Raw genomic sequence first — 14,652 nt, 5'->3', positions numbered from 1 at the left:
CACCTGCCTTAACCATCTCACTCACTGCAGTCGGATCAGTCAGGAAAACACCTCATATATAAAAGTCACATTCAGGTGCTTGATCACTGAAGGTGAGCGAGGAGGTAATTCTCTGCTCCATGCTGCTCAGAGGGGATTGTTTCATAGCGGCCATGTTGTGTTTTAGGTCAGGTGGACTGCGAGTGTGTGGGGAGGGGCTGTTGTTACTTGGGGTACAACCTCAGACTCTCAGGACAGACACGGGTCAGAGTGTTGATCTTGGGTCTTAGCGCTGACTCTGGGTCCTAGTCCAGCCAGTGGCAAGCACTGTTGCTGGTGGGGGATGGGCTGAAAACTCACTGAAGTGGCAATGCTGCAGCCTCAGAACTTGTCATCAAGCAGCACATCTGTGGCCATTTTTGCATGGGTTCTGGGTGTTTTTGTGAATTGATGGGGAATTGGGGGGCAGGGGGGGCTGGGTTGCCATTCTGGGATGTGTGGGAAGGGGGATAAGGGGAATGTGTGTTGCTGTTGGTTTGTGGGGAGGAGCATGGGGGCTGTGTGTTGCTGGGGGTCTGTGTGGGAGGGTATGGGTAGTTTGTGTTGCTGGGGATCTTGTTTGAATTTGATTTATTATTGTCACATGTATTAACATACCAGGAAAAGTATTGTTTCTTGCGTGCTATACAGACAAATCATAGTTCATAGAGAAGGAAATGAGAATGTAGTGTAGAATGTAGTGTTACAGTCATAGCTAGAGTGTAGAGAAAGATCAACATAATGCAAGATGAATCCATTCAAAATGTGGGAGAGTATGGGGAGTGTGTGTTGCTGGGGTCCTGTAGGGGGTATGGGGAATGTTGTTGCAGAGCTGGGGGTGAGCAGAGTTCTTTAACCTCTCCATCTGTCTCTCCCCTTCCTCAAATTTCACCCCCACCCCATTTAGATTGTCAAGGTGGCTTTTGTGATGCAGCCAATTGATGTTGCTGTTCTTTGGGTTACTGCTGGAGCTGAGGAGGAGGAGCAGGAGGATGAATTGTGGGCAGAGGAGACCCAGGTCTTACCACTCATTGGAGTAGAGGGAGGCTGACACCAGAGGCAAAATGTGGCCACTGCTCACTGCAAGGGTGGCGGTGGGGGGGTTTGTGGGGGGGGGGGGGGGGGGGGGGTGGAGGTGAGGTGGGGAGGGGGGATGAGGTGCAGTGGAAGGAGAGAGGAGGGGAGCGGGAGGGGCAGAAGGGGGGAGCGGAGACCCCAGCAGTTCTGCACTCGAGTATCCTCCAAGCAACTGTTGACCATCAATGGCTCCAGCTCTGAAAGGAGACATTGTGACACCTGTGCCATTTGTTGCAGAACCTGCCATCTCGGGGCACAGGGGGCACCCACTTCCGGTGGCTGTGAAAGTGACAGCCAACTTAAACTTTTACGCCAATTGGTCCTTCCAGACCACCGGCGGAGACCTTTGTGGCATTTCTCAACCGTCCGTCCAGAAGTGTGTCAAGAAGGTCATGGATGCCCTCTATCCAGGCTGGCCAGTATATTAAATTTGACCTGGAGCAGGCCCAGCAGGAAGCCCAGTCTGCAGGATATGTGGCCATCGCGGGGATGCCAAATGTGCAGGGGGCTATAGACTGCTCCCACCTCACCCTCAAGGCTCCAGTGAAGACTTCATGAGCCGAAAGGGCTTCCATTCAATAAACGTGCAATTGCTGTGTGACCATCAGCTGGACATCATGCACATTTGCACCAGACACCCCAGCAGCACACATGACAGCTTTATATTGAAGAGTTTTGATATTCCAGCGATCTAGGGTGCAGGGGTGGCTCATGGGGGAGATGGGGTACCCACTTTGGACTTGGCTGATGATTCCTGTGTGGAGGCCTGAGACTGATGCAGAGACCTGATATAATAAGACCGATGTTGGCACCCATTCAATAATGGAGTGGTGCACAGGCTCTTCAAAATGCGGTTCAGATGCCTGGACTGCTCTGGCAGAGCCCTTTAATATAGCCCACTGATATTGTCCCACAATGTGGTAACATGCTGTGCCTTGCACAACCTGGTGCAGCAGCGACAAAACCATTTTAAGGAGGAGGACGTGGAGGCCGACAAGTTGGGCGTCGCTGGGAAGGAGGCCGTCCAACAGGAGGAGGAGGAGGAGGCCCAGCAGGAGGAGGAAGAGAAGGAGGAGGAGGAGGGGGCCGTCCAGCAGGAGGAGGAGGAGGAGGTCGCCCAGCAGGAGGAGGCCACCCAGCAGGAGGAGGAGGAGGACAACGAAGAGCAACACCACCTAGGTGCTGGAGAGCTGGTGGCAGCAAGAATCAGGCATGTGAGGGTGATGAAGGAAGCCTTGATCACCAAGCACTTTGGTCACTAGCAGGCTGTTTTGCTGCATGTGGGTGCTATTCACTCCTCCCAGCACCCCCGTCCTGGCAGGCAGGAGGGTGATGATGACTGGCTATGAGCTATTGTGATGATTCTCTAATGCAAACTAGTCTCACTCCTCCCTGAGCTCCGCGTGCACACTGGCACCTGGGCCCATGTCTGAGTGGTGGGTAAGGGATCACTAAACCCCCATGCAGGGCCCCGGGGGAAAGGTGGATTGTGGAGGGGAGCGAATCTCTTATGGGTTCTGGAGATGCCATGGCAGATGTTGCAAATCGCTGCCAATGTATGACACCTGCAGTAGCCAGTGAGTTATTTCAGCGTCTTGATGTTCTCAGTAACAGTGCATTGAGGGGCCTCCCTGACTGACATCAACATGCAGGATCCCTCCATAGACTGTAGGGGTAAGTACATCCCCGTTAGAGGCTAATTAGGGACAAGTTAGTAATAGGTGTGATGTGAAATAACATTTATTGTTGTCAATAATAGTGCTTTCAAAATAAGTGATAACGTAAAAACATGTGAATGTGAAACTTTAAAGTGCCTAAGTATTCTATCTAACTAGTGGTGCACTTCACCCATGTCATCTCAGGGCTGCTACAAACTCTTAACCTTATGTGGCCTACCACTATGGCTCGGTGTCTCCCCTGGATATACATCAGATGTGGAAGTGGCCAGCTGCCTACTGCACCCCGTGGTGCCCTTGGTGATTGTCCTCTGGAGGGCCTGGACCTTGAGGGCCCTGGCCGGCTTCCAGGTGTCAGGGATGTATCCATAACACCTTTGTCATCCTGCTAACCCAAGATGCCCCAGTGTCAGGAAGGGGGGAAATCAGAGGGTGTGGCCATAGCTGCAGTCTCGAGGGTGGAAAGCCCCAGCATGGATTTGAGCCCTTCCCCCTCCCTTGGAGCTCCTGCGGGCCCCTGGATCACTCCATGGGTTGGAGGTGCTTCTGCAGTGAGCTCCAGAAGCTTCGGTGTCACCAGACCCTGCCAGTCCTGGAAGATCATTTGCATTCCTGCCATGGTAGTCGAGCCCTCTGCAATGGGCCTCTGAGTTGGGGCCACCTGATAATGGCAGCAGCAAGTGCCCTGAGAAACTGGGCCTTGCTCTGCAGCCCCTCAATCATGGCTATCTGTGACTGAGCCATGTGCTCAAGGGCTGCAGCCATAGCCTGCTGTATCTCAGCGCTGTCTCGCTGGGTCTCCTGCAAACTTTTGAGCCTTTCAGTTATGGGCCACAGAATCTTGAAAAACCTGTTGAGGCCCTTAGCTGTGATCTGCTGTGGCTCAGCCATCACCCTCTGGGACTCTGCTGTGGTATGTTGTGACTTAGCCATCACTTGGACTCTGCCACTCATGGTGAGGATTTCCTGCCCCAGGCTTTTCACCGCGGACACCAGCCTTGCAGTGCTGGCCAGTGAAACATGCAAGACAGGCAATAACTGGTCCAACTGAAAACTTTGGGACTCCTCCCAACAGCCTCACAGTTGGTCTAATGTGGCTTTCAGCCCCTCCTGCATTCCCTAGCTCTGTTGCTGCATCTCCAGTAGCTGAGGGAGAAGTGATCTCAGAGGCCCAGCATGTGGCCTGGAGCGAGCTGAGTCATCACCTCCAGCATACTCCTGTGTGCCAGAGGCTTCAGATGTTCCCTCCTCCACCCGATGTACATCATCAGATGTGCGGTGCGCACTAGACAGTGACCCAGATGCCTCACCACTAACTTGACCCACTGACGTGAGAATCTCTGGGATGGTGAATTGCAAGGTGGAAGCTGATGCAAAACTGATGTTGGCCTTGGAGGTCCCATCATCCGCTTCCTTGGAGGAGTCTTCCAAGCTGTCAGGGACAAGATGGGTGGGAGCAGCAGTGGGAGCCATGATGCCAGATAGCCCAGACATGTTGGGGTCCCTTCCTGCAAAACAGGACACAAGGTTAAGTGCAGTGGAGAGAGAGGAATCTTGGATGTATGCAACTTGCTTGTGATTTCTCCAAGTGGAGGATCAGCAGATTCTCACTTCTATGCACCAGCCCGACCATGCTGTCACTAATGTCCGCATCTCCTCCTTTCCTGCAAGCTCCAGTGCTCGTTCCTTAAATGGGTGAGGACCCAGATCTCAGGCACACCACCCCCTGTCTTCACCCTCTTCTGGCAATTATAATGGGGACAGAAGGAGCCACATAAAATCTAATGGCAGAAGCCCTTTAAGGTTACAGGGGGCAGCCCTCAAAAGAGAAGGGTTGTGATATTCTTGGGTGGGAGAAGGGAGGTGCTGAGGGAAATAAAGAAGTCCTTTTTCAACTTTGCCCATCATTGAATAATAACATTTTGTCACATAATTGATGAATTCTGGTACAATATGAACTGCTGAGTTTAAACTTCAGGAAACTACAGTTGTAAAAGGACATGAGATTAAGTTAAATTCTTCAAGTATAATTCTGATTATCTTCTATTTGGCTGTTTGTTTTTCTTACATAAGTTATGCTGCATTTTGTATGCCACTGTAGAGAAATATGTTGCCATGTTGTATGCATATTACATAGAATTGCATTATGTGGTATTCGTAAGACCAAAACAAGACATTCAATGCAATAGGGGCAGAGTTTTCCCATCCCACCTGCCATGGGAATTGTAGCACGGAGCAGGGGGAGGGGTGGGGCGGGACCATCAAAGATCCATTGACCTGAAACTGGGAATTTTCAGCCTTGGGCTGAGCATGGACTGAAAATCCCATGCTAGGTCTATAAGAACATAAGAACATAAGAAATAGGAGCAGGAGTAGGCCATCTAGCCCTTCGAGCCTGCACTGCCATTCAATAAGATCATGGCTGATCTGTCGTGGCTCAGTTCCACATTCCCGCCCTCTCCCCATAACCCTTAATCCCCTTGCTTATCAAAAACCCAGCAACCCGCATCTTAAAAATATTTAGCGAGGCAGCCTCCACCACTTCAACGGGCAGAGAATTCCAGAGATTCACCACCCTTTGAGTGAAGAAGTTCCTCCTCAACTCCGTTCTAAACCGCCCCCCCTTTATCTTGAGGCTGTGCCCCCTAGTCCTACTGTCCTTTCTGAGCGGGAAGAGTCTCTCCACCTCTATCCTATCCATCCCATTCATCATCTTATACGTCTCAATGAGATCTCCCCTCATTCTTCTAAACTCTAACGAGTACAAGCCTCGTTTATTCAGCCTCTCCTCATAGCTCAACCCCCTCAACTACGGTATCAGCCTAGTAAACCTCCTGTGCCCTCCCTCCAAGGCCAAAATATCCTTGCGTAAGTGCAGCGACCAAAACTGCACACAGTACTCCAGCTGCGGCCTCACCAATGCCCTATACAGCTGCAGCAAGACCTCCCTACTTTTATATTCAATCCCCCTCGCTATGAAGGCCAACATCCCATTAGCCTTCCTGACCACCTGCTGCACCTGCAGGCTGGGTTTTTGCGACTCATGCACAAGTACCCCGAGGTCCCTCTGTCTAGGTCTTATGCTGTGCTCAAGATTCCTTCCACCTTCTTTCAATCTCACCATACAACGATTTCACTGTTCAAGTTCATATTTTCAGTTACCGAATTTTGGCATTTGTATTAAAATAATGAAACTGGAAATTGGAAGAAACTGCACAGTGAGTTAAAAATAAAAATATTTGATGGCACTTCTTATGTATTACACAATTGCAACAAATGTAAGGACATACATAAGGGCATCATACAAAAAGAATGGTCAACTTACCTTGACCATGTCTTTGATCTTTGATCATTTACACAACATGCTCCATGTCCGTGTGTATTTGTAAATGAATCAGGTCTAACTTTCTTGATCATAATTCCCTTATCCTTTTCTGGAGTTTCCTTACTGGTATTCGATAATTCTTTATGTTTTTCTGAAATCAACCACCATTAATAATGTTTCAAAACTATGTAGAAATAAATTCCTCGTGCATTATTGTACTCAGTAATGGTAAAGTAAATTCATGTTTTTGTTAAAATTCCATATTAAGCTTAAAATGTCTTAACTTTATCAGCTGTAATGAGAAAACATTTTTACTAGCTATGTAGTAATATATAGATTAATATACATTGGAAGTGTTTACATTATGTTGATGTTATGTTTTTTATGTTATCTTAAAGCATTAGCATGAACCTGGTTTAGCTATGGGTTTCTGAACCTCCAATGCATTTAGAAACAAAGTTGTTCTAGGCAATCTGCACTTTAGCGTGTCCATTTCATAGGTGCTATTGTTCAGCTTAAATGGGTGCCAGTAATATTTTGCTGCACTTTGCCGATATGTAATAACACTAATTGAAGAACTGATATTTATCATGAGCTGCAAATTTTATAAATCTGTTAGCTATTGAAAATAAAATGGTTATATTATATCATATAAATCTTAACTTTTTGTTCTGAATAGAGAAAACCGTAATCTAGTTATAAGCATATACTTAACTATAAGCTACACAGGGCATAAAGTGTATCATATGATCAATGTTAGAAAGTTTTACATTGCAATAAATCAATTATACAAATACCTGTAACAACTATTGAAGCCGAACAGTGCACTTCTCCTTTTACATTTCTGGCAATGCAACTATATATTCCAGTATCAGCTGAGCCTATACTTCTTTTCCTGAATACATAATTTTCACCAAAGTGCTCTCTCTAAATAAAAAAAAACACTTTACTAAGCACATTAAATATGTTATTAAACCATATAACTATTAGACTCTAATAGCCTGAAATAAAACAAATAAAAGCAAATTTAGATGGCTCACATTGGATTTCTTGGGTGAAAGTATCACGTGATCCTTTAACCATGTAATACTTGGTTTTGGTTGTCCTGAAATAATGCAACGGAGTATCAGATCTTCCCCTGTCATTAATACTGAATCACCAAATTTCTTTTCAAAAATTGGAGGTTTGTCTTGTACTAGAAATAAAAAATATCAACTGGTGAGTATATCAGATCGTTCAGCTATGTTAAAATATGTTTTATGATGACATCTTATGAGCACAGCATTTCTTGATTAGAACTGCCTCCATCAATTGGTATATTGTGCATGAGTTACACAGGGTGCACTGTAATAATTTACACAGATTATCTTGACAGCATTTTCCTACTTTATAACAGCAACTACAGTTCAAAGATACAGTGGTAGTAAAGCATTTTGGAATGTCTTGGAGCTGTGAATACATGTAAGTCTTTATCCTCTCCTCAAAGCTCTACAGTCAAGAGTTAGATGAGCAGAAATTTCATGATAATACTATCAAATCTCAGGTGCATACCATCTTGACTTGGACTTTGGACATGTATTGATGTTCTGGTAATACCTCTAGGTCAGTATTCAGTCCTTTCTTACTAAACACTGACACAGAGTACCATCACCACAATGAGTGCAGCAGTTCAAAGAGAATCCCAAGGAGTTCAAGGAGAATTTCGGAGCAAATAAGGAAGGACAATAAACGTAGCCTTGCTCGTGTCATTCACATCACAAAAACAAATAATAACGCTGATAACTTAGAAAACCACCCATCAGCAAAAAAACTATTCCTGTTGATATTTGTATTGAAAATGCATGTACGCCAGATACTGTAAAAGATGAATTTGATATAATTCGCTCCATATAAAATTACATAGTTACATGATGAAAGAATAATAAAGAGAGCATTCAGGAAAGTTCGTGCTATCTTTAAATAATTAATTGATTGATTCAATAAGTGTTTTGCAAGGGTGGGCTATGAACACATGCACCTTTGAGTTTTTGTGTTCATTAAGTTATTTCATGCCAGTAATAATAATTATAGGACTTCTTCACTTTGGCAGCAGTTACCAACATTGAATACTCTTGGATTATGTATAATACATACTCTATTCTACTTTATAATGTTATTACACATCAACTGAAATCAACTTAATCTGAATTTCAGAGATTAATGGGATTCCATTTCCCTGACATTTCATTAATATTCTCGGGTGGCCATAATATCCCTTCTAATTTACTTTTATTTGCATTCTTTTGGTGGGGTATGACGGACTATTCCTCTCCAATTATTTCACTCAAACTTTACCCTTAATGGGCAGTAGTCTCATTGCCTTGTAAAGAGGGATATTGATGCCTGCATCGATTCTGCTGGATACAGGCTCAGAGATGCAACTGGTTGAAATTATCACAGATGAATACTTTCATTCAAGTATTGGAAATCTAATTTAGGATGACCCTCAAGACACTAGTGAATCAAGGATAGTCCAGGAACTGCCTCCCCACCAACCAGCAATATCCTCAGAAACTGTGCCTGGTAGCTTGATGCTGAAGAAATTTTCCAGGCTGCCACTGAGTATTCTACAAGTCATAGGTAATGACTAATACATTTCAAACATGGCACCTTCTAGGTTGCAAAATACAAGAAGGCATTTTTAGCAGTGCATAAAGGGCCATTTCCCCTTGAAGAAGTAACTGTCGAGGGTAAGCACAATTGAGGGTATACTTTGAGCAAACATAGGATACCTAGATTTTTTATGCTGATCTCTATCTAACATATACCAAACTTCTACTTCCACCCTGCTTCCAGTCTCTGCAACCTCTCTTGCCTATGATTTCTAAGATTTCTTCTTGTAATGGACTCAGAATTTTATGGATTGATATTCCTTGAATATGATGGTTATGAGTAAGTTTTTCCTTTGGAGAGGCAGGAGGATGTTTAAGGCACATGAACATTTTCCTTATTTGTCCATATTGACAAAAGGATCAGATATATTTTTCCTTTAAAGACTAAAATAAAAGCAAAATACTGCAGATGCTGGAAATCTGAAATAAAAACAGAAAATGCTGGAAAAACTCAGCATGTCTGGCATCATTTGTGGAGAAAGAAACAAAGTTAATGTTTCAAAGTTAATGTTTGCAAAATATGGCCATTTTCTGAAATGACAAGATCTGGAATGCGATGTGTAGCAGAAAATTATTTTAGTGATTTAATGACTGCTTCTGAGGTTGGATCATGAAGATACTTAACCTCAATCTACCTGGACTAATAGCCAAAAATAATGAGGAATGTCTTCTCCTTGAGCTTGAAAAGATTCATTCTGAGATGTCTCCTTGGCGTGAATGGCATTGAAGGTACCATTAGCAGTTCCCTTTGCTCCTGGCAATGAATTTCACATGTGAATCAGCTCAAAATTGTTTCCTCTACTGATTCTGAGATCCTTGGCCACCGCACAGAATTGCATTCTTAGGTATCCCAGGTGTATTCTCTGAAGGATCTCGAGTCTGAAGACTCTTGTTATGGCCAATCTCTGATCATAAATCAGGTCATCTACAACACCAAAATGTCTTCATTGCTTGAAGTATTGCTTCAGTGTGAGATTATCAAGAATTATTCTTGCCATACATTTTCTCAGTCTTCCTTATTTTTAGCACCTGCTTTGGCACCTTTTGAATTTCATTTCGCCTCTGTGTTTGTGATGGTAGAAATCTTGTGGTCAATGATATATAGGACAATATATCATAAATTTACGTCTCCTTATTCAGGATTTTCAACAGATTTCTTAACAATGCATCTGCCATTGCTTGTTGTTTATCTTGCTTAAGTCTGTCCATTTGTTTCTTGCTTGATGCAAGCTGCTCTTCCAGGTAATGAGCTTGTAATTCCTTCACCTGCTTTTCTTTTGCCAATGTTCTGTCAGTTTTCACATGGCCCTATTAAATTCAGGTCTTTTGTACACTTGTTTCAGTTTTCCTAAGACATTTGAAAAATTTTGGAAATTCTGTCCTGAACTATATATTTTTTTGACTTCCCCTACATTATAGATGAATTGCAGATCCTTATAAGCTTTTCATCAGCTTAACAGCAAACACTTTTTGGATCATATATCAGGTTTCTGTCATTTCTGTTTCTTTATACTAAAGTTTAGCCGTCAACTATCCCTTAAGCTTCTGTTGAATGTCTCTTGGACCATGGAGTCATATGTTCGATAACAGGAGAGATTTTAGCTTTAGCCACTGTTCTGTGTCTGAAAGAACTGAAACTCTTGTTCCAGTGTCTAATTTGAAGTCTGTTTTATGTCTGTTGATTAGATATCTGCAATCCAATAGTTCCCATTAGATCCTAGAGTTTGTCCCATGAATGGCACGTCATTGTCTCTTTCATCTTCAATTTGCTGAATACCCAATGATTTTATTGATTTCTCCTTTTCTTCTAGTTTTAGGAGTTTTTTGCTGGGGTATACAATGGCACCCTACATTTTGATGAGACATTCTTCACATTGGTGCAGCCTTTTCCAGCCACAGTGAAGATAGGGAATAATGGTGGTGACTGCCCTCTTTGTACTTGTCCTGTTTTGGACAGGGATACTGTTATTTTTGTGTCCTGCATTGTGTCAATCATTTTTTCACTTGATCTCCCTGTCACCTTGAATAAATACACAATTTTGCTTTCTCACTTCTCTATGTCTTGTTAATTGCATGGCCTTTGATAGCATCATATCCTCCCTTGAGTGCAGAACATCTGATAATGTTCTAAAACTCCTGCAACAATGTGATATCAAATTAATTTCTTTCAGGCGTCCATATTCGTAATTCTCAGCTAGTTGATACAAATCATTAATGAAGGAACCAATGCTCTTTTGCTGGTCATTGGGTATATTTATTGAAGTTCACCCTTCACCTAAGGTTGCAAAATGTGTTGTTGAAGTCTTTTATTGCTTCGTTGTATGTTGCTCTCTCTTTGTTTAGGCCCTGCCTGCACATTATGTCATCTGCATCTCTGCCTATGGTGTAGACATGGTTAATGACCTGCTCCTTGTCATTCTCTTCTGTTAGCCTCAAAACGGTTTTATACCTGGCAAACCTACTATGCCAATTCTTCCATTTCACTGGCTGATCCAGGCTCTGAAGCCTTCTGGTAAAAATAAGATTTTTTCCATGGCTTTTTTCATTCTAACCTTCCTTTGATTTTTGTTGGCGTTTTCCCAGACTGTCCTCATCCCACAGTCATTTCTTTTAGTGCTTCTACCAGTTACTGGGCCGTTTACTTGTTTTTTTTCGTCATGTTTTCTGCTGTAATCTGTTATCATTGTTGTGGATCTTAGATAAAACTACACTTGGTCTGGATTGACTGAGAGTACAGGAGGTTAGGTTACCTTATCTTTTATAGAACATTCTAATTGTATACAATATAAGGCTTAACATGAGGTTTGACATATTGTCATGTGATCTTACATTACTGCTAACATAGACTGTCTACTTACATATTTAATATTAACCCATTATACTACAGTTATAGCTCTTATGAGTTGATAGAATAGATGTTATTTAAGATGATGTTGGGAGTGTTTTTAGAAATGTTCTTGTTGTATTGCCAAGTTTCCCTAGCACATAGGTGAGTAGAAAGAAAGACTTTGATATTTTTGGGGATGAGTGGAGAAAGTACCAATATAGATGTGTAAGGTTACCAGTGTTCAGACTTACTTTTATTACCTGTATGAGGAATTGAATCTCTTTTGCATTGTGTGTCAGTCTTGAAATGGTACAACTAGCATTCACCTCTATCATGTACTTCCATATAATCTGCACCATCCTCATCTTTAAGTGCCCAGTACTGTATATTTTCTACTTTGAAGCTATGCAGAGATGAAACCAGTTCTGTTATGTAAAACAAGTTTTATTCATAGTACTTTAAAATGTCTACTCCATGCTTACTGTTCTTTTCTTCCAGCAATTTCTACAGTTTTGTTTTTATTTTGCTTGGAGTACATACCCAGGGTTAATTAATCGAGCACAGTGAGCATCAATAGTAAACAGATTCATATAATCAAACACAAAACAACTGTATATTTGAATATTACACCCAACACTGCTGCTCTTTTTGTCCTCACTTACTAAAAAATACCTCCATGGATGCCTGGAAAATCTGGAACTTCTTCCAGTTGTTGAGATCATAGAATCATAGACTACTACAATGCAGGAAGATGCCATCGAGTCTGCACCAACCACAATCCCCATATCCCTACATATTTACCCACTAATCCCTCTAAACTATGCATCCCAGGACACTAAGGGACAATTTAGAATGGCCAATCAACCTAGCCCACACATCTTTGGACTGTGGGAGGAAAGCAGAGCACTTGGAGGAAACCCACGCAGACACAGGGAGAATGTGCAAACTCCACACAGACAGTGACCCGCGCCAGAATTCGAACCCCAGTCCCTAGAGCTGTGAAGCTGCAGTGCTAACCACTGTACTACCAATGCTTCAGACTACTGCAATTTTGTATTGTTTGAGTACTGCTTTCCAGATAGATTTGTGGATTTTGGGGTAGCTGCAGTAATCTGAACACTGCAGCTATCAATTTCTATCCTTCCCAGAGAGGGTAAGCTACAAGCAGTCTTCCTGCTCCACTTCTGTCTTGTATACCAATTGAGGGTGTTGAGAAGGAATTGTGCCAGGTTAGTAATGGACTGATGTGGTCAGGCATGTGTCTTGTTCTGTTACTATCCTGCCAACAGGAGGGGAATCTAGTCCAGTTATTTTGAAAGAAACTCAAAGTTATACAAGGAAGTCATGTAGAAAATTGAGAAAATGAGTAACAGTTTCAAGTTATTGCAATAATAAAATATCTCTTGGATAATGTAAAATCACAGCTTGTGATGATAAGTTGAACAGTATTAAATTATTTTAATGGAAGAGATTTGATTCACTTTTGACATGCATTAATGTCTAATTTAAAATGAAGCGAGATTTTGCTGGTAGAAAATAAAGTTGCACCTATACTGTGACAATCCCCTTCACAGGGGATTCTTCCTGGACGACCCAGGTAAAATCACAGTAACATTGTCATGGGAACACCTTCAACTTTGAATCACATGTCATCCTGATTTGGACACTGTTGTTGGATCATTATCTTCAAATTCTTTGTCTAATACCACCATGTGACCATCGTTACGTAAAATGCAGTGGTTCAAAGATAAGTCCTACCAATTCCTACTCAGGGCAACCAAGGATGGATGATTAAATGTGACGTTGCCAACATCACCCACATCTTCAGAACAAATCTTTTTTTAAAAACAGATGATCTCAGATTGGTATGTGTCAGTGCAACATCATAAGACCATTAGAAATAAGAGCAGGAGGCCATGTGACCCTTCAGTCTGTTTCACCATTCAGTAAGATCATGGCTGATTGACTGTAGCCTTAACTCCACTTTCTTAACTTAGCCTTCAATATATTCAATGACCCCACAATCACTGCTTTCTTGGCAAGAAAATTCCAAAGATTAATAACCCTCTGAAGGGAGAAATTATCCGCATCTCTAATTTAAATGGGCGACCCATTATTTTTAAACAGTGTCCCCATAGTTCTAAATTCAGTCACAAGGGGAATCCATCTTTCAGCATCTGTCCTGCCAAGCCACCTCCGCAACTTATAAGCCAGAACCTCAGCGGACTGGCACTCATTATTGGATTGCCACTACACACCTTTTCACATAACCAAGTCAGGAGCTGCACATTTTCCACCTGATCTTCCATCCCAGGCCTAGTGAGAAATGTAATGCAGCTCCTGGAGGCATCAGTGTTGAGGGTAGTGAAACCATACCCACTTTGTACACACCAGTTTCTGGCACATTTATTGGTCCCAGCCACCTTGAGAAGCTTGGAGAAGGTAAGTTGTAAGATATGTGGATAGGGGTTAGGGTAGTTGGCGAGAGGAGGTGGAGGAGAGTAGGTTGGGTGGTTGGGGGAGGGGATTTGGGTGATTTGGGATTTGGGTGGTCAGGGAGGGGGTTCAAGAAGGAAATCATGAGTGAGGAGGTCAAGAGGGTCACTGGGGTGTGGAGGGTAGTTGGGGGTGGGTAGATGAGGGTCAGGCGTTTAGTTAGTGGGGTGGGTGATAGTTGGATGTCAGGGCCTTAGTCAGAGGGTCAGGACTGTTGTCAGGCAGCTTGGGGTATAGGCAAGAAGTGAGGGTTGTAGTCAGTGATGTGGGAGGCTAGCAGAGGGATAGTCAGGGTTGTCAGGAGGGTAGCCAGTGGATGGGACATAGTCATGGAGGTTAGGGGTGTAGGTAGGGGATTAGGGTATAGTTGGGGCTTGAGGGGGGCATATTCAGGGGATTGGGGTAGTTGCAGAACGAAGAGAGTATTGAGAGGTTTGTGTGGGTGTTTGTGTGTTGTGGTGGGAGGCGGGGCAGATGCCAAGTGGTCAGGGTGATCAGGGATCCAGTGGGGGAGAGGGCAGGTCAGGGGATTAGTACCATAGTTATCAAGGAAGCAAAATTGTTTAACTCCTTCTGACTTTT

The sequence above is a fragment of the Carcharhinus amblyrhynchos genome, chromosome 11 (assembly GCF_965287045.1).
Source record: "Carcharhinus amblyrhynchos chromosome 11, sCarAmb.v2.hapA, whole genome shotgun sequence".
In the NCBI taxonomy this organism is placed as follows: Eukaryota; Metazoa; Chordata; class Chondrichthyes; order Carcharhiniformes; family Carcharhinidae; genus Carcharhinus; species Carcharhinus amblyrhynchos.
The sequence above is the reverse complement of the archived record's forward strand: the minus strand, read 5'-3'. Positions refer to the sequence as shown.